At 39.0% G+C, this 23,959-nt stretch overlaps 1 protein-coding gene across 2 annotated transcripts in view; it reads right to left on the bottom strand.

Moving 5' to 3' along the window:
- The window catches only part of ZCWPW2 (zinc finger CW-type and PWWP domain containing 2), a 400,309-nt gene that overhangs the window by 354,695 nt on the left and 21,655 nt on the right, over positions 1–23,959 (bottom strand). Inside the window, exon 1 of one of the 2 annotated variants that reach the window (XM_045163891.1) lies at positions 2,665–4,451. The exons of the other annotated variant lie outside the window; for it this stretch is intronic. The gene's annotated coding sequence lies outside the window, so the exon portion shown is untranslated. Of the gene's footprint in view, positions 1–2,664; positions 4,452–23,959 lie in introns of those variants that run through there. 2 annotated transcript variants of the gene reach the window in all.

The following is a 23,959-nucleotide window of genomic DNA, read 5'->3' as shown; positions in this document are numbered from 1 at the left end:
GCATTGAAACATGTACAATATCATATGTGAAACAAATTGCCAGTCCAGGTTTGATGCATGATACAGGATACTCGGGGCTGGTGCACTGGGATGACCCAGAGGGATGGTATGGGGAGGGAGGTGGGAGAGGGGTTCAGGATGGGGAACACGTGTACACCTGTGGCGGATTCATGTTGATTTATGGCAAAAACCAATACAATATTGTAAAGAAATTATCTTCCAATTAAAACAAATAAATTTATATTAAAAAAATGAAAAGTGGATTTTATATGAAAATCAGCAATGATTAAGCTCAGTGGCTGGACCAAGAAGAAGCTCCAAAGCACTTTTCAAAGCCAAACTTGCACCAATAAAAAGGTCATGGTCACTGTTTGGTGATCTGCCAATTTGATCCACTATAGCTTTCTGAATCCAGGCAAAACCATTACATCTGAGAAGTATGCTCAGCAAATTGGTGAGATGCACCAAAAACTGCAATGATTGCAGCTGGCATTGGTGGATAGAATGGGCCCAATTTTTCTGCATGACAACACCCAGCCACACATAGCACAACCAACACTTCAAAAGTTGAACAAATTGGGCTACAAAGTTTTGCCTCATCTGTCATATTCACCTTACCTCTCACCAAGCGACTACCACTTCTTCAAGCATCTTGACAACTTTTTACTGGGAAAATGCTTCCATAAACCAGCAGGAGGCAGAAAATGCTTTCCAAGAGTTCATGGAATTCCAAAGCATGGATTTTTATGCTACAAGAATAAACAAACTTATTTCTTGTTGGCAAAACTGTGTTGAATGCAATGGTTCCTATTTTGATTAATTAAGATGTGTTGGAGCCTAGTTTTAATTATTTAAAATTCATGTTTCAATACCACAATTACGTTTTCACCAACCTAATAAGGAATATAAAAGAAAGTAGAACATGATTACTATGTGCACAGAAGGTACAAATGAAGAGGAGAAAGAAACTGTGGTGAGGAGAATGCTGGAGTCCGTGAGATGCCCTATAAAATCATAGGGACAGTAGTCCACGCTTCAGTTTAAAGAGATGATGACAAATGCAAAGCTGTGCTGAGTATACTTGCCTTACTCAACTTCTGTTTTTAACTTTTTATTTCATAACTTAGCTATTAGGCTAGATAATTCAAAAGAAAATTTAAAAATTACATTTTAGAAAATAGAAAACATTGAATGTCTATTCAAAATTAGGCAGTCATGTTTGGGCTATTAGTTTATTCATTCATTCATTTAATGCAATAGTTATGAATGGTTGCTGCTGCTGCTGCTAAGTCGCTTCAGTTGTGTCCGACTCTGTTCGACACCATAGACGGCAGCCCACTAGGCTCCTCTGTCCCTGGGACTCTCCAGGCAAGAACACTGGAGTGGGTTGCCATTTTCTTCTCCAATGCATGAAAGTGAAAAGTGGAAGTGAAGTCGCTCAGTCGTGCCCGACTCTTAGCGACCCCATGGGCTGCAGCCTACCAGGCTCCTCCAACCATGGGATTACAGACACTCAATTTTCAGTCAGACAACTCTACCACTTTTTAATTTGCAAATTAGTTAACCACTACTCTAGGGATAACAAAAGTACTATCACTCTGGAACCTCTTTTATAGGGATACTAATCCCCATGCATAAAGGCTCTGTCTTTAAGATTTAATCACCACCCACTGCATCTACCTTCTAATAACATCACGTTGAGGATTAGGTTTCAATATGAATTTGAGGGGACACAAATATTCAGTCTATAGCATTCCATCTCTGGCCCCAAAATTCACATTCCTCTCACATGAAAAATACATTTATTCCGTTCCCAGAAGTTTTAACTGCTTCCAGCATCAACCCAAAAATCTGAAGTCCAAAGTCTCATCTAAATATCACCTAAATCAGACATGGGTGAGACTGAATGCAGGATTCATCTTGAGGCAAATTCCTCTCCATCTGTGAACCTGTGAAATCAAATGTGTTCTCTGCTTCCAAAATACAATGGTGGGACAGGCATAGGACAGACACTCCCTTTCCAAAGGGAGAATTAAAAAAAAAGGTTCCAAGCAAGTCTAAACATTAATTCGGGGTAATAATCTTTGGCTCTGTGCTCTCCCTCCAGGCACACTGGGGCTGTGGACCCCTTCCAGACCTACTAGGGTAGGTAACCGCATAGTTTTTCCGGTAGGGGTTGGGCCCTATCGGATGTATCTGGTCTTGTCCCCATATGGCTTTGAAGGCAGCCCACACAGTAGCTCTCACATGTTAGAGTCAAGTGCCTGTGGCTCAGCTGGGCTTTACTGGTCAGCTTCATGATGGTGGCCCCAGTCCACAGCTCTACAGTGCAGTGGAGATAAAGGAACTTATTATTTTACTTAGTCAAACGAGGCTAAGCTGTACCTCCAAAGCCTTGCTTAGATATTTCCTCAGCCACATATTCACTTTCATTACTCACCAATTCTACCTTTCATGAAACACTACACATGAACACAAATCAGCCAAGTTTTTGCCACTGGATCACAAGGACCCTTTTTTCTCCATTGCACAATAACATGCTCCTCATTTCCATCTGAGACCTCATCAGAATGCCCCCTTTACCATCCACGTTTCTACCAAAATTCTGTTCAAAATTACTTGGGTATTCTCCAAGAAAACTGAAGCTTTCTCTACAGTTCTCACCTTTTCTTTCTGGGCTCGCATCACAGTTGCCCTTAACAATCCATTCATTTTTGGCAATGCAGACTTTTTCTCTCTGGAGGAGGGCACAGCATCTCACTCCAGTCTTCTTGCCCAGAGAATGCCATGGACAATGGAGCCTGGTGGGTTATGACCATAGGGTCACAAAGAGTCAGACATGACTGAAGAGACTTAGCACAGCACAGGCTTTTTCTAGAATGAATCTCAAAACTCTTCCAGCCTCTACCTTTTACCCAATTTCAAAGCCACTTCCACATTTTTAGGTATTTATTACAGCAGCATCCCCTTTTCTCAGTACCAATATCTGTCTTTGTCTGTTTGTACTGCTGTAACAAAAATAGACCGTGACTTATAAACAACAGAAATTTATTTCTCACAGATCTGGAGGCTGAGAAATCCAAGATCAAGGCACTGATATATCTGGTATCTAGAAAGCACCCACTGCTGGTTCATAAATGGCTGCTTTCTATAGTAACCTCATTTGGAGAAATGGGCAAGGTAGTTTGGGGGTTCTCTTTTTATAAGTGAATTAATTCCATTCATGAGAGCTCTGCCCTCACTACATTATCACCTCCCCATTACCATCCTAACACTTCCTATTATCATCAAATTTTAGGGGGGGACACAACCATTCAGTCTATAGCAATAATCAGCCAAACATTTTTTAAAATGTTTTGAAAGCAAGGGGAAAGGTCTTAGTGGTAAGGGAAGACAGTGGCACATAAATCTTAGACATCCATTTGGGTAAACGGATGAAAAGTGGAGTTAATAACCAAGTAGGGGGACACAAATATGGCGCAAGCTTGAAGTTTAGCAAACAGAAATAATACAGTCTTTGGGGTCTTGATTTTAAAATGCTTGTGTGTTAGCTAGATACACAATATGAAATTTGGGTCTATTCCTCTAGAGAAAATTCCAGAGTCACAAAAAGTGAGAGTATAAACTAGGTACCATAAATCCTAGACATCTATTCAACTCTTAAATGCTTGACCACCTGGTTTTTGCAAAGTTTCTTTTAAAGGAAACCAAAGGTTTTATAACCACCTAATCCAAAGGCTTTACTCTTAAACCTCTAACCACTACTGATTCCTTGACCAGTTGCTCTTTCTCTCCCAAGGCCCTGAATAAGTCTTTCTAAGGCTCTGTCTTCAAACTTCTCTTATATTTTCGTCCTTGGAGATTTCACTCAAATAGCTTCCACTCTCTCTACCATGCAAATGGCTACCAAATCACCTCAATCCCTGAATTCCATCTCAAGTCTCACCAGCACACCTACATTCTATGTAATTTTGACACCTGGATTTACTCAAGGAATTTACTTGGGCCAAATTGAGTTTTCTTTTCCTTCAAAGTTTTGAATGTGAAGTTTCTCTTTCACATTACTGTTCTGTTCAGTTCAGTTCAGTTGCTCAGTCGTGTCCAGCTCTTTGCAACCCCATGGACTGCAGCACGCCAGGCTCCCCCGTGTCCATCACCAACTCCCAGAGTCTACTCAAACTAATGTCCACTGCATCACTAATGTCATCCAACCATCCATCCGTTACCTAGATTCAAATGTCAGCAAGGGTGTTGGCAAGGGTCAACTCTGAAAATGCCTACTTTCTTATCCCTTCCATTGAAATAGTTGTCATTTTGTTACGAGTTACAAAATTAAAAAAGTGTTTGTGTGTTTCCCCCTTTCTAATCTTGCTGCTACAAACAAGCTCAGTTCCTCACCAGTTCATTTAGACTGCTCTAAATAGCCTACGTTGGCATTCCAATCCCAAAAACAGGCAATGCCAAAGAATGCACAAACTACCGCACAATTGCACTCATTTCACATAGTAAAGTAATGCTCAAAATTCTACAAGCCAGGTTTCAGCAATACGTGAACTGTGAACTTCCAGATGTTCAAGCTGGTTTTAGAAAAGGCAGAGGAACCAGAGATCAAATTGCCAACATCCGCTGGATCATGGAAAAAGCAAGAGAGTTCCAGAAAAACATCTATTTCTGCTTTCTTGACTATGCCAAAGCCTTTGACTGTGTGGATCACAATAAACTGTGGAAAATTCTGAAAGAGATGGGAATACCAGACCACCTGACCTGCCTCTTGAGAAACCTAATGTAGGTCAGGAAGCAACAGTTAGAACTGGACTTGGAACAACAGACTGGTTCCAAATAGGAAAAGGAGTACGTCAAGGCTGTATATTGTCACCCTGCTTATTTAACTTGTATGCAGAGTACATCATGAGAAACGCTGGGCTGGAAGAAGCACAAGCTGGAATCAAGATTGGCAGGAGAAATATCAATAACCTCAGATATGCAGATGACACCACCCTTATGGAAGAAAGCAAAGAAAAACTAAAGAGCCTCTTGATGAAAGTGAAAGAGGAAAGTGAAAGAGTTGGCTTAAACTTTCTCAACATTCAGAAAACTAAGATCATGGCATAGGGTCCCATCACTTCATGGCAAATAGATGAGGAAACAGTGGAAACTGTGGCAGACTTTATTTTGGGGAGTTCCAAAATCACTCCAGATGGTGACTGCAGCCATGAAATTAAAAGACGCTTACACCTTGGAAGGAAAGTTATGACCAACCTAGATAGCATATTGAAAAGCAGAGACATTACTTTGCCAACAAAGGTCCGTCTAGTCAAGGCTATGGTTTTTCCAGTGGTCATGTACGGATGTGAGAGTTGGACTGTGAAGAAAGCTGAGCGCCAAAGAATTGATGCTTTTGAACTGTGGTGTTGGAGAAGACTCTTGAGAGTCCCTTGGACTGCAAGGAGATCCAACCAGTCCATTCTAAAGGAGACCAGTCCTGCGTGTTCATTGGAAGGACTGATGCTGAAGCTGAAACTCCAATACTCTGGCCACCTCATGCAAAGAGTTGACTCATTGGAAAAGACTCTGATGCTGGGAGGGATTGGGGGCAGGAGGAGAAGGGGACGACAGAGGATGAGATGGCATCACCGACTTGATGGACATGAGTTTGGGTAAACTCCCAGGAGTTGGTGATGGACAGGGAGGCCTGGCGTGCTGCAATTCATGGGGTCACAAAGAGTCGGACACGACTGAGCGACTGAACTGAACTGAACTGAAATAGCCTACTAACCAATCTGTCTATTCTCTCTCTCCCCATATTAATTATTTCAACTCATCAATAAGAGATTAATCTTAGAAACTCACAATAATTGGTACTTTTGCTAAAAAATATATAGTTTGCCACTGCTAACATAGTTGGAAATAATGTCTCCACTTTCAATTTTCCACAATGTAACTCTATAATGAAATACTTAAGGTTATGAATTTTATTACCAGACTTAGACTAAGATCTAAAAACATCAATTTAATAGCTGTATGACCTTCAGTAAATCATTTCATATCTTTCCATCAGGAAAGTGGGAATAATACTAGCACTACCTCATAAAGTATTCAGAAAGTTCTATAAAATGATGCGTGCAGGGTATGTGGCAAGAAGCACAGCATGCATGTGTCCATTAAATGGTAGCTAGCTAGATCACTATTCATCTTCCAAACAACATCAATTTACATTATTTGTTATTCCCCCAAAATATCCAATGTATTCTCTTTATCTTTGCTCATGTATCCTCCTTACTCTAGCATAACCTGTAAACTGCCTACTTTTAAGACCCACCTCAAATACCATGTCTTTCAAGAAGTCTTCTTGGAAGTCCTCAACCAGTTGCAATTTCTCCCTGCTTGACATTCACGTCCTCTTAACTTCTGGTATTTACAATATTGTGTGACATATTACAATGATGTTTACTACCTAATTCCCACCACTTGACTGTAGCCTCTCCAAGGACATGGATATTATTTTCAATCTTCAGTAAAAAATGATTTGATATTAGAAACATTGTTTTGTGTCTGTTGATTCCCCAATACCCAAATAGTATTTTACAAGCAGGAAGCATTCATATCACTTCCCTAATTTTTCTCTATTTCTTCTCTGTACCTGTGGAGCATCTGGAATGAGTATATATTAACAGATGAGAAAGGGGCTAGAGAGCAATTTTTTATCTATCACAATACATCACAACGTATTACTAGTTATATGGAATTTAATAAGACCACCAAGGTCTGTAGAACCCCACTAAACTGTTCTAAATAACTTAATATAGTACAATTATTATAGATATTTATAGCATTAAAGTGAAACTCATGAGCTTAATAACATGGATTTTACATAAATTCTCCAAAGATCTCTGCATTCCATGAATGTTACTTTAGTGTTATAGCACAGTCTGAAAAAAATTAGAAAACAAGATCAATTCTTTTTGAATTGAAATATTACACAGTTCCATTGTTCAACAGAACAAAGGTCTTAGATATGGAGTATAGCCAATATGAATTCTTATGAAGCATCAGTTTTTATTACAATGTATATGTATTTTATAACTGATGTATCCCAGATGGTAAAATTACAACATATCCAAGGAGTTCTGAATAATCTCAGAATTTAATGAGACAGTGTGAATAAATACATACAGAATAGGAATGAAGACAAATGGCTACTTATAATAGAAATTACTTTTATTGTTTGTATGTGACTGAGAAAAATAATGATTGTTCCTCCGAACAAAAAAGTTGTCATTATTATAGACAGTACATACATTTTAAATACAGACTAACCCAGATGATGCAACTCTTCTGAGTTTGAGCAAAGTAACTATCTGTACCACTATCTTTACACTTGGGGTATTTCAACATTATAATTTCAACTTTCGTCATGTCCATTTCTAGATGATATCTCCTTCTTTTTGATTAATTAATGGCTGCAATGGGTTTCGTTGCTTCACGGGGGCTTTCTTTAGTTGTGGTGAGCAGGGCTACTCTTGGCTGTGGTGTAGACTTCTCGCTGTGGTGGCTTCTCGTTGCTGAGCACAAGCTCTAGGCACTTGGGCTTCAGGAGCTGCAGCTTGTGGGCTCATTAGTGTGGCATACAGGCTCTAGAGTGTGAGGGCTTCTGCAGTTGTGGTGCATGGGCTTAGTTGCCTTGCATCATATGGAATCTTCCCAGACCAGAGACCAAACCCGTTTCCCCTGCACTGGGAGGGCGATTCTTATCCATTGGACCAGGGAAGTCCTGATATCTCACTCGTAAACAATGACTGTATGACTACAATGCCGAATCTGTTTACTTCCAAAGAGAATTTAAAGAGAAAATAAGATAATTTTAATATTATAGACTAAAATTTCATAATATTCAAGAGACAGTAAAAAAACATCAGAACTTAGGAGTCAAAAAATGCAGTTTCTGTCACCATGCAACTTCTTACATTTATAATCTCAAGAGCACTCAGTGTTTTCAACTATAAGGGAAAGAAGTAGGACTGGATGACCTCTAAAAATTTGTTGGGCTTTCATATTTTTTTCTTCTCCTTTATTTTTAAAACTATGAAAGTATGACAACACATTTACAGGAGATTTGGAAAATACAGAACAAAGTTACACAGAGTTTCACCATATAATTATTTTTTAAGCAGATAAATTAAGAATTTTTAGTTGGAGTTTCAATATAAAACTCTCAAAAAGTAATAGAATAGACAGAAAAATAGAAGGATATAGTAGACCTTAAAAAGCACTATGAACCAATTCAGCATAATTAAGATTTATATAATTTTCACACAACAGTAGGATACAAATTCTATTCAAGTTCCCACACACTATAAACCAGGAGATACTGGAACATCAGTTCAGTTCACTTCAGTCACTGAGTCATGTCCAACCCTTTGTGACCCCATGGGCTGCAGCATTGCCAGGCTTCCCTGTCCATCACCAACTCCCAGAGCTTGCTCAAACTCATATCCATCGAGTCGGTGATGCCATCCAACTATCGCATCCTCTTTTGTCCCCTTCTCCTCCTGCCTTCAATCTTTCCCAGCATCAGGATCTTTTCAAATGAGTCAGTTCTTTGCATCAGGTGGCCCAAGTATTGGAGCTTCAGCTTCAGCATCAGTCCTTCCAATGAATATTCAGGACTGATTTCCTTTAGGATGGACTGGTTTGATCTCCTTGCAGTTCAAGGGACTCTCAAGAGTCTTCTCTAACATGACAGTTCAAAAGCATCAATTCTTCGGCACTCAGCTTTCTTTATAGTCCAACTCTCACATCCATACATGACTACTGGAAAAACCATAGCTTTGACTAGATGGACCTTTGTAGGCAAAGTAATGTCTCTGCTTTATAGTATGCTGTCTAGGTTGGCCATAGCTTTTCTTCTAAGGAGCAAGTCTCTTAATTTCATGGCTGCTGTCACCATCTGCAGTGATTCTGGAGTTTCAAAAAATAAAGTCTGTCACTGTTTCCATTGTTTCCTCATCTATTCGCCATGAAGTAATGGGACCGGATGCCATGATCTTAGTTTTCTGAATGTTGAGCTTTAAGCCAACTCTTTCACTCTCCTCTTTCACTTTCATCAAGAGGCTCTTTAGTTTTTCTTTGGTTTCTGCCATAAGGGTAGTGTCATCTGCATATCTGAGGTTATTGATATTTCTCCCGACAATCTTGATTCCAGCTTGTACTTCATCCAGCCCAGCATTTTACATGATGTACTCCGCATATAAGTTAAATAAGCAGGGTGACAATATACAGCCTCAATATACTCCTTTCCCGATTTGGAATTAGTCTGTTGTTCCACGTCTGGTTCTAACTGTTGCTTCTTGACCTGCATACAGATTTCTCAGGAGGCAGGTAAGGTGGTCTGGTATTTCCATTTCTTTAAGAATTTTCCACAGTTTGTTGTGATCCACACAATCAAAGGCTTTGGCATAGTCAATAAAGCAGAAGTAGATGTTTTTTTGGAACTCTCCTGTTTTTTTGATGATCCAACGGGTGTTGGCAATTTGATCTCTGGTTCCTCTATCTTTTCGAAATCCAGCTTGAATATCTGAAGTTCACAGTTCATGTACTGTTGAAGCCTGGCTTGGAGGATTTTGAGCATTACATTGCTAGCGTGTGAGATGAGTCCAATTGTGCAGTAGTCTGAACATTCTTTGGCATTACCTTTCTTTGGGATTAGAATGAAAACTCACCTTTTCCAATTCTGTAGCCACTGCTGAGTTTTCCAATTTTGCTTACATATTGAGTGCAGCACTTTCACAGCATCATCTTTTAGGATTTGAAATAGCTCAACTGGAATTCCATCACCTCCACTAGCTTTGTTTGTAGCGATGCCTCCTAAGACCCACTTGACTTTACATTCCAGGATGTCTGGCTGTAGGTGAGTGATCACACCATTGTGATTATCTGGATCATGAAGATAATTTTTGTACAGTTCTTCTGTGTATTCTTGCCACCTCTTCTTAATATCTTCTGCTTCTGTTAGGTCCATACCATTTCTGTCCTTTATTGTGTCCATCTTTGCATGAAATGTTCCCTTGGTATCTCTAATTTCCTTGAAGAGACCTCTAGTCTTTCCCATCTGTTGTTTTCCTCTATTTCTTTGCATTGATCTCTTGAGGAAGGCTTTCTTATCTCTCCTTGCTCTTTGGAACTCTGCATTCAGATGCTTATATCTTTCCTTTCCCCCTTTGCCTTTACCTTCTCTTCTTTTCTCAGCTATTTGTAAGGCCTCCTCAGACAACCATTTTGGTTTTTTGCATTTCTTTTTCTTGGGGATGGTCTTGATCACTGCCTCTTGTACAATGTCACAAGCCTTTGTCCATAGTTCTTCAGGCACTCTATCAGATCTAATCCCTTGAATCTATTTGTCACTTCCATTGTATAATCGTAAGGGATTTGATTTAGGTCATACCTGAATGGTCTAGTGGCTTTCCCTACTTTTTTCAAGTCCCTACTTTTTTCCCTACTTTTAAGTCCGAATCTGGCAATAAGGTGTTCATGATCTGAGCCACAGTCAGCTCCTGGTCTTGTTTTTGCTGACTGTATAGAGCTTCTCCATCTTTGGCTGCAAAGAATATAATCAATCTAATTTCTGTATTGACCATCTGGTCAATGTCCATGTTTAGAGTCTTCTCTTGTGTTGATGGAAGAGGGTGTTTGCTATGACCAGTGCATTCTCTTGGCAATACTTTTGTTAGCCTTTGCCCTGCTTCATTCCGTACTCCAAGGCCATATTTGCCTATTACTCCAGGTATCTCTTGATTTCCTACTTTTGCATTCCAGTCCCCTATAATGAAAAGGACATTGTTTTTTTTGTTTGTTTGTTTGTTTTGAGGTGTTAGCTCTGGAACCTACCCAGGGACATAAAACAAGGTGCAAAAATTTCTTGGTCTAAAGGTTTTGAACTCATACAGAGTCTATTCTCAGTACTGTAGAATTGTATTAGAAATCAATATTAAAAGATATCTGAAAATAACCCACATATTTTCAAGTGCAACGTGACATTCACCAAGAGAGATCTTTGACTTAGCCACTGAAAGCCTCAAGATGGCAGCCTACCAGGCTCCCCCGTCCCTGGGATTCTCCAGGCAAGAACACTGGAGTGGGTTGCCACTTCCTTCTCCAATGCATGTAAGTGGAAAGTGAAAGGGAAGTCGCTCAGTCGTGTCCGACTCTCAGCGACCCCATGGACTGCAGCCTACCAGGCTCCTCCATCCATGGGATTTTCCAGGCAAGAGTACTGGAGTGGGCCACCATTGCCTTCTCCGTAGAAAAACATAGACGGTGATTTCAGAGAAGAAAGAATTCAAATGAAAAATTAATATCAAATATACTTTAAAAACCTCATGTATTTGGAAATTAAATGTTCATTTTTAAATGATGGATGTATCTAAGTCATAACAAGGAAAATAAGAAAATATTAACAACAGAATAAAAAAAAGAGAATTTATCAGAATTTGGTACATGAAGCTAAAGCAACTAAATACTATGTATGGAAACAAATAATGGACACTAGCATAAAATTGTGTGATATTTGAACAATATCTGTACTTTAGTTAATCATACTGTATCACATATTAATTTCTTATTTTTTACAACACAGTATTTCTTTATATTCTCAGAATTGGATTAAAAGTTTCAAGGCTCATCAACATTTTTTAAAAATCACTAAGCTTATAAGCTTTCTAGATTTTTAGCAGTAATATGAGATGCCAGAATAAATGGACCTATATCAAAGTTTTAAGTGAATATAAATGAGAAATCTAGCATTCTATTCACACTCAGTCAAACAAGTGGAATCAAAATGTATTTTTATCTAGGCAAAAATTCATACATTTTCTAAAATGTGTATATTATACATACTATACATATATATACACATATATGTATATAAAAGCTTTTCTACTATACTTGATAAAGGCTTGAGAAAGAACAACAACAAAAAAAGAGACAGAGAAACTAGAAAACATAAACTAAATGAAATGGGAGCACTGACCATGAATAGAAAAAGTAAAACAAACTGGATAAAGGTAAAAGATTATCATATAGTCCAGTTGTTCTTAAACATGGCTGCTCTTAAGAATCATATCTGAAGCTTTGGAGAAAGAAAACAATATCTGGGCATTTTTATTTTTCAAAAAGTTCCAAGATAATTCTAACATGCATCTGGATTTTAAGAAGTGATTACAAGTTTTTCTATTTTGCCGGGAGCTGGCATATTGCATACTGAGTGCATATTGCATATTGAGTGCAGCACTTTCCACAGCATCATCTTTCGGGATCTGGAATAGCTCAACTGGAATTCTATCACTGCTGGGAGCCAGCGTGAGGAACTCCGCCCATGGCAAAGGTCACGAGGAAGGAGGCTCAGCATACGCAAAGGCGGGATCGAGCCTCAGGAGTCCCCCCTGGAAATTCTCGAGCATCTACCCCCAAAACCAGAGTCTGCCTACTTTCTGCTTTGTGCTTTCACCTACACCTCTGACTTTACGGGGGGCTGTCCCCCACTACCTCTCTCTGAAAAGAGAGTTAGCTTACAGCTCCAGTTAATAATTCCTGGGTGTGACAGTATTTCAACCTACAAACTCCTTTGGAAGTCCTCTAGCCTGCCTGAATAGGTTTTTCTGGCCATTGCTCAGAGCCTCCCAACTGTGAGAGGCAGGAGATGTTCTAAACTGTCTAAACACAGATTCCTTTGAGTAGTTAAAAGATTGATTAGAAATTGTATTGGTGAAGGGTTTTTCACTTGTTGGGCCAATGTTTGCTGCTAAGTCTCCATATCCCTTACCTACTGTGTCCTTGGCGGTGTATTGATTGATATAATGGGTGTATAGAAATGTAAGTAGTAGCCTCAATGTTTGTAACCTTGGACCCTTGAGTTAATTCTTTTCTTGATTGAGCCCACCTCACCTTTGCCCTATAGGAATGCAACTTTATCCAATGCTTTTTTGGAGGCTGGCGCCTGACTTTAGAATAATCACCTTTAGAGAAAAATAAGTTTCTTAAAATGTTAACAGGCCTCCTGGCCAGAAGATGATGTAAGTCACCTAAACTTTTGCATATGACAAGTTTGAAAGCCTGGCTTTGATTAGGATCAGGAACTGCTGTCTTTGCATGACTCTACCCCTTCCCCCATTATCCTCTATGCACAACTTAAGGTATAAAACTACTTTGGAAAATAAAGTACGCCTTTTTGTTCACCGAAATTTGGTCTCCCCAAGTCGTTCTTTCTTTCACCTTCTGGCTGAATTTTTCCTCTGAGGCAGGGAAGCTCGTCAAGCCTACTAATTTTGCCTGGGCTTCTAAGATCTGACCAGGGAGGCCTTAGTCTCTCCTCTCCTTCGGGAGAACGGGAGGACGCCTGCGGCTTTCGTAGGTGACATAAATCCCCTGCTTTGGAATTTTATTCAGCCTCTTTTCTTCACTGAAATTCTTCGCTGAGCTATCCTTATTTCACCACTCTTTATATCCTTAATAAACGTTTAATTAAGCAGTTGTTTTCTGATCTCGCCGACGCCATCCCCACTTCGAATTCCCTGGATCCACCGGGGCTGGACCCCGGCACTATTAAATGTTAGTTTTGTGGTGTTCTATTATTTTCTGTTAACCAATCATGATACATGGTATCAAATGAATAATAATTACATAATCACAATAGTAGAAGATGTTTATCAGTTTTAACAAGCAATAGCCAGACCAAAAAAAAGATAATTGCAAGCCGTAATGGGAAGAGGATTAATCTAACAATATAAAATAATTACATATAATTTGAGGGGTAGAATGACATGGTAAGTAGAAGTGATGTGATAACATACATGCACGTGTTTTCATTCACTTAGCCAGTCTATGTCTTTTGGCTGATGGATTTAATCTTTTTACATTTAAGATAAATATCAATATGTATGATTCTATTACCATCTTCTTAATCATTTTGGGTTTATTTTCTGTAGATCTTTCCCTTCTCTGTGTTTCCTGCCTAGAGAAGTTTCTTTAGCATTAGTTGTAAAGCTGGTTTGGTGGTGCTGAATTCTCTTAACTTTTGCTTGTCTGGAAAGCTTTTGATTTCTCTGTCAAATCTGAATGAGAGTCTTGCTGGGTAGAGTATTCCTGGTTGTAGGTTCTTCCCATTCATCACTTTGAATATATCGTGCCATTCCATTATGGCTGGTAGAGTTTCTGTTGAGAAATCAGTTGATAACCTGATAGGAATTCCCTTGTATGTTTTTCCCTTGCTGCTTTTAATATTTTATCTTTGTCAGTTGGTTTACTGTGTGTGTTGGTGTGTTCCTCCTTGAGTTTATCCTCCCTGGGGCTTGCTGTGCTTCCTGGACTTGGTTAACTATTTCCTTTCCCAATTTAAGGAAGTTTTCAGCTACTGTATCTCTTCAAATACTTTCTCAGGTCCTTTCTTTCTCTTCTCCTTCTGGGATCCATATAATGTGAATGTTAGTGCATTTAATGTTGTCCCAGAGGACTCTTAGGTTGTCTTCATTTTTTTTTCCTTCTTTTTTCAGTATTCTGTTCTGTGGCAGTGATTTCCTCCATCCTATCTTCCAGGTCACTCATCCATTCTTCCAGCTCAGTTATTCTGCTATTGATTCCTTCTAGTGAATTGTTCATCTCTGTTTGTCCTTCTGTTCTTCTAGGTCTTTAGTAAACATTTCTTGCATCTTCTCTATTCTTCTAAGATCCTGGATCATCTTCACTATCAGTATTTTGCATTCTTTTTCTGGAAAGTTGTTTATATCCACTTCATTTAGCTGTCTCTCTGGGGTTTATCTTGTCCCTTCATCTGGAATATAACCTTCTGGCTGTTCATTTTGAATAACTTTCTGTGATGTGGTTTTCATTCTAGCAGCTGTGGAGTCATGGTTCTTCTTGCTTCTTCTGTCTGCCCTCTGGTGGATGAGGCAAAGAGGCCTGTATAAGTTTTCTGGTGGAAGGGACCTCTGGTTGAAAACCTAGGGCTTGCTCTAGTGGGCAGGGCCTTGCTCAGTCAAGTTTTAATTTGGTTATCTGCTGATGGATGGGGCTTCCCTTCCTCTCTGTTAGTTGTTTAGCCTGAGGGAACACAGCCCTGGAGTCTACACGGTCTATGGTAGGACTAATGGCAACCTCCAAGATGGCTTATGCTAAGGGGCACCTCCCAGACTGCTGCTGCCAGTGACTCCGTCCCTGCAGCAAGTCACTGCCAACCCACACCTCCACAGGAGACCCTCTAACACTAGCAGGTAGGTCTGGTTCAGTTTACTGTGGGGTCAGTGCTTCTTTCTCCTGGGTCCTGGTGTGCACAAGATTTTATTTGTGCTCTCTAAGAGTAAAGTCTCTGTTTTCCCCAGTTCTGTGGAAGTCCTGTAATCAAATGCTGCTAGTCTTCAGAGTCACATTCCCTGGGGATTCCCAATCTCTTTGTTGGATCCCCAGGCTTGGAAGTCTGTTGCGAGGCTCAGAACCTTTACAACAGGGGGAGAACTTCTTTAGTATTACTGTTCTCCAGTTTGTGGGTTGCCCATCAGTGGGTATGAAAGTGAAAGTGAAGTCGCTCAGTCGTGTCCAACTCTTAGCAACTCCATGGACCGTAGCCTGCCAGGCTCCTCTGTCCATGGGATTCTCCAGGCAAGAATACTACAGTGGGTAGCCGTTTGTTCCCTTCTCCAGGGGATCTTCCTGATCCAGAGATCAGGTCTGGATCTCCCGCACTGCAGGCAGATACCTTACCATCTGAGCCACCAGGAGATCCCAGTAGGTATGGGGTTCGACTTTATCATGATTTCGCCCCGCCTACTGTCCTGCTGCAGCTTCTCCTTTTTCTCTGGACGTGGGGTTTCTCTTTTTGGTGGGTTCCAGCATCCTCCTGCCAATGGCTGGTCAACAGCTAGTTGCGATTTTGGTACTCTTTCAGGAGAAGATGAGCACACGTCCTTCTACTCCTCTATTGTGAACCAATCTCCCATATTTCTTAATTTAGCCATTCTGGCTGTTATTCCTCAAAAGTCTTCTATTCCCCCTTGCTGAACTGTCAGCTTGTCTCCTGTATTTAACCATATAACAGAGTCAAATTTCACCAGCCACCCTTTCATAATATCTGTGTTAAACCTTGTCAGCTCTGAAGACTTGCTAAACTTTATTAGCTCTGCAGTAAAGCTAATACTGTGTTGGTTTTCAGTGTTTATTCTGTCTCCAGTTTACATACAATCGCCTTTGATTTGGCAATCATATTAAGCCTAAAAGCTGTATTTCTTACCCAGTTTTAACATCCAACATTCTTCATCACCTTCAATCCCCATTTGGAGTCTTCTGATAGAAGTCTGATACCTTCTATCATCTTTCATGAGAGATGCTTTCATAACTGTCTTCAAGACAATTAAATATACCAGATATGAATTCTCTTTGGCAAATGTTCACAGAGTGTTTCACTGTCCTTCCCACCTAAGCAGCCCAATATAATTATAATGTTATCAGCTCTGAAGTCAGGCAGTCAAAGAGGAGTGCACAATCTACCAATTTAATAGTTGTATAACTGGGAAAGACATTTAACCTCATGATTTTATCTATAAAATTATATTTTATAAGAGAGGTTATAAAGATAAATTTAAAAATAAGTATATGTAATAAAGAACAGTTATAGTAATAAAAATGCTTTTGTGGCACAGACAGTCAAGTCTGGAAGTTCCCCCAACACTTCCAGAGTTGTAGACTTTTTCTTTTTTATTCTTAGGAAAATTCCATGAAGAAAATCCAAAATATAGATAAGGAAGGTGAAGACTACAGTAACAAAGAGATAGGATTGTACTGGGATGAATCTGAAGACACTGTGTATCAGTCTACAAAGTTTAAAACTATGTAAGTCTACAATTCTAACATTGTAAAGAATTATTTGAAATTCTCACATACTATTGACCAAAATATAAACTGGTAGAAACCTTGGGAAGGAAATTTTGAACTATATAACAAAAGCCTTTAAAATGTATCCACATAGTATTTCATCAAAGTTAAATTGATGATTTAGGTATCTATATTGTAGTCATGTAAGAATAAAAATATGTCTGTTTTTGGAAACAGCATACTGAAGTATCAAGTGGTTGAAAGATTGCATCTACAAGTTTTTGTAAAGACTGTACTCTCTGCTGTGTGTGGGCAACAGCATGACACTAACACAGTGCACATGTGAGCTGCCACTCCCATGGCCACCTGTGAGCTGGGAATGGGTGACAGCAGGTGGGCGTTGAAACTAACCATTGTTAGTTTTATGTGTCAGCTTGGCTGGGTCAGGGTACCTAGATATCTGGTCAAGTATTATTCTAGATGTTGCTGTGTGAGGGTGATTATTTTTAGATGAGATTAACCTTTAAATTGATAGGTTCTAAGTAAAGCAGATTACCCTTCACAATGTGGACAGGTCTCATTTAATCAGTCAAAGGCATTAATAGAAAAAAAAAACCTGACCTTTCCTAAGCAAGAAGGAATTTTGTAGCAGAACTAATTGCATGTGGACTTGAAATGCAACTCTTTCCTGAATCTCTAGCCTGCTGGCCTAACCCATCACATTGGACTTATTAAGACACCACAATCACATGAGCCAATTCCTTAAAAATAAATTTCTCTCTGCACACACACACTGTTGGCTGTGTTATTCAGGAATTACCCTAACACATGGGAAAGTAGCTCACTTAATGAAATATAGCAGCTGCTTTCTTTAGTAAGCAATCTTCTGGGTATTGTCAAGTTTTTATCAGATTCCAAAATTAGACTCCAGAGATCCACAAGAGCTAATTTTAACAGTATTTCCCCCCCAGTTTAATCATTGCTTCAGTGGAGGAATAGATCTTTTTAAAGTTCCCTAATCTGCAATTTTCAGTAATATCACTACAACTTACTTAAATGATTCTCAAATATATGGTGAATTATATATTTTCCAGAATCATTACTTTCAAATGTTAACATCGAGAATATTTGGGAAATATTCTCTCTTCTGTTTCTGAAACTTTTCTGTAAGTCTTTAATTAAATCAAAATAAAGCAATTTCTAAAATATAGCCTTTTTAGAAACTGGTTCAAGATGGGCAACTGAATACAAGCCAAAGCCTTCTCATGCCACCCCAAAGTGCCTGGAAATTAAAGAAGATTTTATCTCCAGATCACCTTACCTGCCTCCTGAGAAATCTGTATGCAGGTCAAGAAGCAACATTTAGAACCAGATATGGAACAACAGACTGGGTCCAAACTGGGAAAGGAGTACGTCAAGGCTGTTTTTGTCACCTTGCTTATTTAACTTATATGCAGAGCACATCATGCAAAATGCCAGGCTGGATGAAGCACAGGCTGGAATCAAAATTGTCAGGAGAAATATCAATAACCTCAGATATGCAGATGACACCACCATTACAGCAGAAAGTGAAGAGGAACTAAAGAGCCTCTTGATGAAAATGAAGAAGAGAGTGAAAAAGTTGGCTTAAAACTCAACATTCAGAAAACTAAGATCATGGCATCTGGGCCCATCACTTCATGGCAAATAGGTGGGGAAACAATGGAAACAGTGACAGACTTTATTTTCTTTGGCTCCAAAATCACTGCAGATGGTGACTGCAGCCATGAAATTAAAAGACACTTGCTCCTTGGAAGAAAAGCTATGACCAACCTGAACAGCATATTAAAAAGCAGAGACATTACATTGCCTACAAAGGTCTGTATAGTCAAAGCTATGGTTTTTCCAGTGGTCATGTATGGATGTGAGAGTTGGACCATAAAGAAGGCTAAACACTAAAGAATTGATGCTTTTGAACTGTGGTATTGGAAAAGACTCTTGAGAATCCCCTGAATTGCAAGAATATCAAACCAGCCAACCCTAAAGAAAATCAGTCCTGAATATTCATTAAAAGGACTGATGCTGAAGCTGAAGCTCCAATACTTGGGCCACCTGATGCAAAGTACTGACTCACTGGAAAAGACCCTGATGCTGGGAAAGATTAAAGGCAGGAGGAGAAGGGGATAGCAGAGGATGGGATAGTTGGATGGCATCACCAACTTGATGGACATGAGTTTGAGCAAGCTCCAAGAGTTGGTAGCCTGGCGTACTGCAGGTCCATGAGGTCGCAAAGAGTCAAACACGACTGAGCGACTGAACTGAACTGATCTCTATATCCCCTTAAAGATATAATAATAGTAATAAACAAGCAGAATCCTCAGGTCTCCAGAAACTATGAGAAATCCTTTCAAGAAAGAAAACACATGGAATGAAAAAAAAGAAAATACACGGAATGAAGAGGAGGACACCACAGCCCAACACACCCACAGGAAAAAAAAAAAAAAACTCCCACAAAGATGTAGGCTGGTTCAAGGGTGTGCTAAAATAATGAATGCAGGAGAGTCTGGGACAACAGGAGAATGACTTGCTGAAGTACTAAGTACAGCACACAGGGTCACCTCTGCTCAGATCAGGCTTTAAGCCACAGAGATGTCTATTGTCAGGTAGGGGGGAGACAGGCAATCCCAGGAGTAAAGGGGGAAACAGAGCTTCAGGAGGTCAGCAAAACCCAGGAAAAACAGAGGGTTTTCACTACCCAGAAGCAGCGGCTGGCTCACCTCATCCAGGAGCTCTGTGTCAGCCACTCTTTCACATTTGGAGAAAAGTTAAAGTAAACCAAGAATTCATAAATAATCTCAAGTATATAGTTGAGCATTCAATCACAGCAAAGAGAAAATCCAAAACTGAAGGAGAGGATACAAATCCAACAAAACAAATAATTTATTACATAAAAAAATGCACGTTTAATAAACTAAATAGGATGGCATTTTAGAATAGCCACTAACTTCAGAAAGATATGAAACGATATTATTTAAAAGAATAACAATATCATGGAAATTTAAAGTTTGACCACTGAAATAAAAAAAATCAAATGATACACTATTAAAATGGTCATATAAAAATCAGTAAACTGCAAGACTGAGCCAAGGGTTTTTCACAGAATGCAATCCAAAGTTTAAAAATGATGTATAAGACAAATGAATAAGCTAGGAAACAAACAAGTGAAAAACAAGCACATAAATAACCAATAGAGTTGGTTATGATCAGTGTAGGCTGCCATTAAAACAAACAACGAATAGACTGGTGACTTAAACAACAGAAAACAAGCTGACTTTCTCACAGCTTTGGTGGCTGAGGCTCTAGCTGACCTGGTTTCTGGTGAGAGCCTCCCGGCCTGGGACCGGCTACCTTCTCACTGTGTTTTCTCTCACACAGCCTTTCTCTGGTCTGTGACCAGAGAGAACGAGCTTTCTGGTGTCTCTTCTGATAAAGCAACCAATCCTATAAGATCAAGTCCCTACCTTTTATGATATCATTTCACCCTAACTACTATCCTTAGAGGCCTGATCTCCAAACACAGCTGGAGATTAGGGCTTTACCATACGAATTTAGGAGCACAAAAACATTCTGTCCACAATAATCAGTAAAACAAAAGCTGGGTATTTAAAAGGAGAAAATTCAGAAATAAACCATATTAGAAACCTACCTGCAAACTATAGAAAAATTTAAAAGTTCCTAGAGGATATCTTGTATATATTTAACATAGTTTAAAAGTCAGATAGAAAGAATGTAAAAAAGAAAAATCTATGTTAATCTCATTTAGGAAAGTAGATTTTAAATATCCTAGCTAAAGCAGATCAGATCTGAAAAGTAAGTCAGATGTATTAGAATATTAAGAGAAAAAGGAATCATGGCTAAATTGGCAGTGAGAAGTCATAGTTAGTTAGTCCAACACTGGTCCCCTCCAACCTGACTTCCCTCACATGTTGCATCATACAAAGCTCCATGGACACTGGCTATAGCCCAGAGCCCAAAACAATCAATACTGATCAACCACAACATGCGCACACCAGGGCCACCTCTACCCCTTCATGTCAGGGAAGGGGATGCTGCTAGCCCAATCTGTATACTGGTGTGGTCGACTGTGAATTAAGCATAGTGATCCTGCTGCTAACTTGCAGCATCTCACAACTGTAACCACTTGTCTTAGATGGCCCAACAACCCTCAATGCCATGCTGTCAGGACAGTGCTAGAATCAAAGTTCTGCCACATTTTATTACTACTGTATCCTGGTCCAATCATGCCAGGGCTAATCATGTGTTTCTTTAATTATTCATTAGAAGCTCCCCAGTTCAATGGTCAAAGGCTCTATAATGATAAGTTGCCCTATGGACTGAACAGATTGTGCTATATTCTGCTCCAGAGTGAAATGAGGCAAGGGAGGCTCACCATTAAATTACTGACTCCGTCCTTGTGAGGGCTCTCTAGTAATACTGACCCAGCTAGTCTGACACGTGGGCTGCTGGGCTACTCGCATTGTTTGCATGACATGCCATGTTACAGATTAGAGAAGGAAAACCATTATGATCATCTTCATATTTACCTCCCCCAAACAAGTGAGAAATTTAACATCCATTCACGACTTTTACAGCAAAAAATAAAGTTCAATCCCAACCCAGCATCATTTCCTAAAACAAATTCTGAGGTGACTAAATAGTAAGGTAAAAAGTATCAAACATAGACAGAATTGAAATAAGAATGCATTTGTATGCAGAACACAAAAAAGTCATCAAAGAAAAGACTTTTGAAAATGTAGAGATTAAATGTTCTGTATAAATAAAACTTAAAAACATTAAAACCATAAAATAAGTTGAAAAGCAAGAAAAAGACAAGGTTGAATATTTTCAATACACAGACACAGGGATTAATATTCAGACTATACACAATATAAAGTGAGTGTACTTGGTAGAAGAGCTTCGTGAAAGCAGGGAAGCCTCAAGATTGCTTTTCTGTTTATATTATTTTTAAAACTTTGTAATAAGGACTAAATTAATTTGATATCCTAGTAAAAGTTTGAGTGTCAGGATCTAACAACATAAAAAGCACAAAACAGATTTTTTATTTCTAATATATGATTACAAACTGTATCACCATATGTAATATATAGTGCATTCTACAAGCAAAGAGGGGGAAAAGAGAAAAGAAGACTGTGATTGGATCTAATAATAAATATGAAACTTGAGATGATCCACATTCAATTATATTCTACCAAGACCAAGACCAAAGTGTAAAAAATAAAACTCAAATATGACTCAAGAGAGAGAATAATGGCTAAGATTTGTATATGGAAATATTGTGTTAGTCACTCAGTCAAGTCCTACTCTTCGTGACCCCATGAACTGTAGCCCACCAGGCTCCTCTATTCATAGAATTCTCCAGGCAAGAACACTGGAGTAGGTTGACATTTCCTTCTCCAGAGGATCTCTCCAACCCAGGGATCGAATACAGGTCTCCCACATTGTGGGGCAATTCTTTACCATCTGAGCCACCAGGAAATCCCTTAAGATTTGTACACTGTATCTCAAAGGTTACGGGAGAGTCCATCCACCTCACCATGTAGTTTGTGTACATTGTGACATGTAGGTTTTTCCAGAAGGAAAAAGTACCGAATTTTTAGACTAGGAATTATAAAATTATATAGTACACCCATAAATGGCTCACTGCTTATTATTATTTATACTCATTTTGAAATCCAGTTTTAAAATTAAGCACTGAGTCACATTTTTATAAGGTATGCAAAATGTTCTTTCCTCATTAGAAAAAGTCTGAACTGGAGACTTTTTGTCCTTGAACTTTTAGAAAAGCAGCAGTGAGATACCTTTGTTTGAGAGCAAACGAGAGACTTTTAATGAAGATTTTAGAATTGAAGAGCTAGACTTTCAGCATTCATCTGAATGTTTAGAAATCCTGACTAAAATTGATTCCCCAAACCAGACCACTTGTTATTAATGCATATCTCTTTTCTTTTAGTAGAATTTTTCTTTAATATAAAATGAAAATAAAATCTTAATAGGTTAAAACAAGCCAAATGCCCACCCTACACACATAAATACCTTAGAGTCACCTAAATCCAGAGCTAAACCTAAATTGTGCAAGTTTTCAGTGAAACCGTAAGTCATACAATCCAAACAAAAGGCAACTGCAGACATACATGGTGAGCCCTCCACGGAACACACCCCAAGCAGCAGTAGCCTGTGTCCCGTGCCACCGTGAAGACCTGAGTATCTTATTTGCTCACATAGTGCAACAATTCAATAGAATACATTAACTACTAGGTGATGATGCTTTGATACTGTTCATATAGCATTCCTTAGCTTAAATGATGTGAGTTTTCCCAAAGAGGAGCTTTGGTTTTGCTTTAGAAATCTCATATAAATTAAACACCTTATTAAATATTAACACAGAGGGAGGTGACACAGGACGCAATACAGTCAAGTCACCTCTCTGCATATATAGGAATAACTTTCTCCTTCGAGGTATTTACACTGGAAAGCTTAGTGTGGCCTGATTAATATTTCAGTGGTAAAATTTTTAGTGATCAGAACCTTGGCAAAACTAGAATTCAAAAATTGTTAACAAATATTTCTAGTGATAAGACTATGGAATTATTACAAATTTATTACTATGAGGGAGAGCAATCATCTTTAAAAAATGCCTCAGTCACTGCTACTCAATATAGAAGGACAAAACTCCATAATTAGCCATAATCTCTGTCCTCTGAAATTTCCCTAATATCATTCATTAGAAGGGGATTTACAGTTGTGAGAGCACTTTATAGCTACATTCAGCTTTCCTATGAAATACTCAGTTATCTTAAACACTATGTATACTTTTTTCTCTTAGTAAACTTGATACCAGCTTCAGAGTTTGTGGAAATGGAAAAAAAGAATCATCATCTATTATCATTCTAGAAATGATTTTTTGGTAGAATAGCAAGTATACAAATCAAAAACAGGATAGGCACTACTAGGGTCTAAACTGTTACCCCCACTCCCAATTTATATGTCGAAGTCCTAAACTTCAGTTCGGAGAAGGCAATGGCAACCCACTCCAGCACTCTTGCCT

The sequence above is a fragment of the Bubalus bubalis genome, chromosome 21 (assembly GCF_019923935.1).
Source record: "Bubalus bubalis isolate 160015118507 breed Murrah chromosome 21, NDDB_SH_1, whole genome shotgun sequence".
NCBI lineage: Eukaryota > Metazoa > Chordata > Mammalia > Artiodactyla > Bovidae > Bubalus > Bubalus bubalis.
Note: the sequence above shows the minus strand (reverse complement) of the source record. Positions and strands in the feature narration are given on the sequence as shown.